A 4,022-nucleotide genomic window follows, 5' to 3' on the forward strand; every position below is an offset into this window, starting at 1 on the left:
TTCGATGCAGGAAGGATGGGGCTAAGAGGGCTGCCAACTGTGGGAATGGTTCAACCTTGGGGCTGGAGCACATGCCCATAGCAATGATAGAGTTTAGAGTAAAAGTTCAGAGGTTCAATATCATAACATATCTCATGTTTTTCACATGTAAATGTATCTCTTATGAAGACCATTTTTCTTTCCATCCTCAGCTTCAAGATGGAAGTTTTTACTTATCTGAAGACTCTTCACCCTAGAGGTGTCTTCTCTCACTGGAGTGACTGCTGGCATGTGAAGCATTGTAATGACAGTAACACATTATGGATGGAAACTCCTGGCCTGGATTGGGCTTCCATTTCAGGTACTTGGAAGCATTGCTCAACATTTAGCTTCTTTGCTCAGGGCACAGAGGACAGGAATTATGGCTGATATTGAAATCTATTCAGAATCATCCAAAGTTCAACACCAACTGAACTTTTCTCAGGTAAAGACCTATTAAGTCTATCTGGGTGGGTCTTGTTTGATTTAAATAAAACTCCAGCTTCCCTCTCAATCCATGGGGAATTCAATATTTACAAGCTTCCTAATCAAAACAGAGCATGTGCAGGATTTGCATACACTACTCTTTCTCAGTACCGCCATACAGTGTCTTAAAGAATTGCATGATGCCTTTTCAGGAACAGTGTTTTTTACATTAAATATAAAAATGTAATAAATAAAATAATTAAAGATGTTTTTCCATAAAGTAGGACAACTATTCCATGGAGAGCATTCAGGGAACCTTATATTCCTTTTGACAATTTCTAGATGATCCCCAATAAGAGTGACCTATAATAGGCAGCCCTGCACAAGATTTGCTCCTAATGAGAGAACACTGTCAGTTAGAAAAGGAAGTCCAATGCTCTTATTTATTTTAAGGCTTGAGAGAAAACTAAAAACAAACTCTTCACCACAGGTGTAGAGATCCTGAGCCTGAGCCACCTTAGCCCATTTCTATGCTTTATCTCCTGGCAGACAGTTCTTCTCTGAACTGTGGAAATAGAACACAGCAAAGCTGAAAGCAGTCTTCTATCTCTTATATGGACCACAAAGAGAGCAAGATCATCTTTTTACAAAAAGTCTCCTTTCCTAATTCTGGACAATACAGGACACTGTTCCTTTCCTCCCATCCAGCCACCAACAGTCACCTATACTTTAAGGATGAACAAATAGAGAAAAATCAACAGACAAATGAAAAAGTCTCAGTCCTTCATCAGAAAGGGATTTACAGAGCAAAAGCAAAAAGCTCTCTATGAAGCAAACTTACTATTTGGAACTAGAGATAACTTCAGAAACTTTATTTTGTATTTTTGAAGAGACTTAAAAGGGTATTGCATCTATGAAAAGGGAACACTTTGAGATAAAGAAAAGAATAGTAAAAATACAGTTTCATGCTTTAGAATATAAAAATATCACAATGGATCTTTTCTATATTTTGAATTTTATCAAAATAAAAAATATTTCCCTCCCCAGCATCCAATACTGTGCATATACAACAATTATACACAGCAGGAAAAAGGTAAAAGTGAACATCAGGTTGGAGAGAAAGCAGTTAACAATGAGATAGAGCTGTTTTCCATGAATTAAAATAAGTACGATGAACTTATTTAGTTTTCTTATTCATTAGGGAATTTATTTATTCCAAAATGTAAAAGGAATTTCAAAAGGAAAAAGGTTGTGCAGGAGAAATAATTACAAATTTTTCTCAGGCCGCCATTATCCTCTGCTGCTCTGGCGCACCTACCTCGACGTCCTGACTCATCCCACTTGTTTGTGGCATAGATTGGTGTCCACTTAATACAAGAAAATGGAAACAGAGCACCAGAAGAAACCTTCCCCAACACTGAAACCAATAGTGAATTTGGTAAATGTCTTGCAGAAGATATGGAAGAGGAGCAAGCATTTAAAAGATCTAGAAACACCAATGAGATGGTTGAATTATGAATTCTTCTTCAGAGCAAGAATGCTGGGGGAGTGATTAGAAAAGGAGGCAAGAATATTAAGGCTCTCCATACAGACTACAAGGCCAGTGTTTCACTCCAGGACAGCAGTGGCCCCGAGTGTATCAGTGCTGATATTGAAACAACTGGAGAAATTCTGAAGAAAGTCATCCCTACCTTGGAAGAGGGCCTGCAGTTGCCATCACCCATTGCAACCAAACAGCTAGCTCCTGCTCAAATCTGATGCTGTGGAATACTTAAATTGCTAACACTATAAAGGCAGTGACAGTGATTGCAACTTGAGACTCTTAATTCATCAAAGTCTGGCAGGAGGAATTATTGGGGTCAAAGGTGCTAAAATCAAAGAACTTTGAAAGAACATTCAGACAATAATCAAGCTTTTCCAAGAATGCTGTCCTCATTCCACTGACAGAGTTATTCTTATTGGAGGAAGGCCTGATGTGGTTGTAGAGTGCATAAAGTTCATCCTTGACCCTATATTTGAGTCTCTCATGAAAGGACGTATGCAACATTATGATCCCAATTTTTACATGAAAGTTACAATTACTGTGGTTTTACAATGGTGTTAGATGACTGCCATGGATGGCCTGTAGGATTTCCTATGCAGGGAAGAGGCGGTTTTGGCAGAATGCCTCCTGGTTAGGGTGAATGTCCCTGCCTCCCTCTAGAAGAGATTATGGTGATATGAACCCTTGTCAAGGACCACCACCCTTTTCTGGTGGAGATGGCCTGGTGGTAGAAGAGGTCAGAATCTTCCTCTACCATCACCACCACCACCACCACCACCACCACCTAGGAGTAGATCTAATGGCCTATGACAGAAGAGGAAGACCTGGAGATCATTATGATGGCATGGTTGCTTTCACTGCTGATGAAACTTAGGACTCTGCCATAGATTCATGGAGCCCATCAGAATGGCAGATGGCATATGAACCACAGGGTGGATCTGGGTATAATTATTCCTGTTCAGGGGGTCGTAGCTCATATGGTGATCTTGGTGGACCTGTTATTACTATGCAAGTAACTATTCCCAAAGATTTGGCTGGGTATATTATTGGCAAAGGTGGTCAGCAGATCAAACAAATCCATCACAAACCAGGAGCTTCTATCAAAATTGATGAGCCTTTAGAAGGATCTGAAGATCAGATCATTACCACTACAGGAACACAGGACCAGACAGATACAGAATGTACAATATTTGCTACAGAACAGTGTGAAGCAGCATTTTGGAAAGTTTTTTTAAGACTAGTGAAGGAATCCTGCATTTTTAAAAAATCTGCTTCTGTTTAAAAAACCAATGTTCTTTTGCTTCATATGTGTTCTACATTTGAGGTGTAGTGAAATCTTTGCTGTTCACCAGATGTAATGTTTTAGTTCCTTACAAGCAGGGCTGGGAGGGGAGGGTGTGCAAAAACTAACATTGAAATTTTAATACAGCAGAGTGAGTAGATTTTATTTATTTTTTTTCATTGTTGGTGGTTTAAAAAAATTCCCCCCATATAATTATTGTGAACACCTTGCTTTGTGTGGTCACTGTAAACATTTGGGGGGGTGGGACAGGGAGGAAAGCAACAATCATCTATGTGTCCCCAGCATCTGTTCAGAGCAGTGTGCAGAATGTAATGCTCTTTTGTAAAAAACATTTTACGATTTTTAAGATACATTTAGTGAATGTATAAAAATTTTTTTCTCAAGCTCAAGATACTTGACTTGAATCTTCAGACCACTTATATGACTGGACAAAATTAATTGAAGTCAGCCATATTTGGATGATGTTGAAATTTCTGTATCCAGGCAGAAAATCCTTGTGACTGCCAATCAAACTTTCTTTGGAAATATTCAATTACAGGAGATAATTAAAGAGCACTGCCAGAGTTTTGTGGCAAAACTCATTGTGACTCAAGTATTGTACACCTGCCAAAGATTATTCATGTGCAAGAGCAATAGAAAGGCATTCTCAGACATGGAAGGAATTAGAAAGCAAAGTACCAATGTGCTGGTCCTGAAAATATCAATCAATAAAATATTTGTAACTGGGCCGAA

The 4,022-nt window shown here is 38.8% G+C and overlaps 1 pseudogene; it reads left to right on the forward strand.

Annotated features, from left to right (window-relative positions):
• The first annotated feature begins 400 nt into the window (after positions 1-400).
• On the forward strand, positions 401-3,222 carry LOC101704890 (heterogeneous nuclear ribonucleoprotein K-like; annotated as a pseudogene).
• Positions 3,223-4,022: the final 800 nt, after the last annotated feature.

The sequence above is a fragment of the Heterocephalus glaber genome, unplaced genomic scaffold, assembly GCF_053883595.1.
Source record: "Heterocephalus glaber isolate CG9 unplaced genomic scaffold, H.glaber_assembly_v1.0 deba00000470, whole genome shotgun sequence".
Classification (NCBI taxonomy): domain Eukaryota; kingdom Metazoa; phylum Chordata; class Mammalia; order Rodentia; family Bathyergidae; genus Heterocephalus; species Heterocephalus glaber.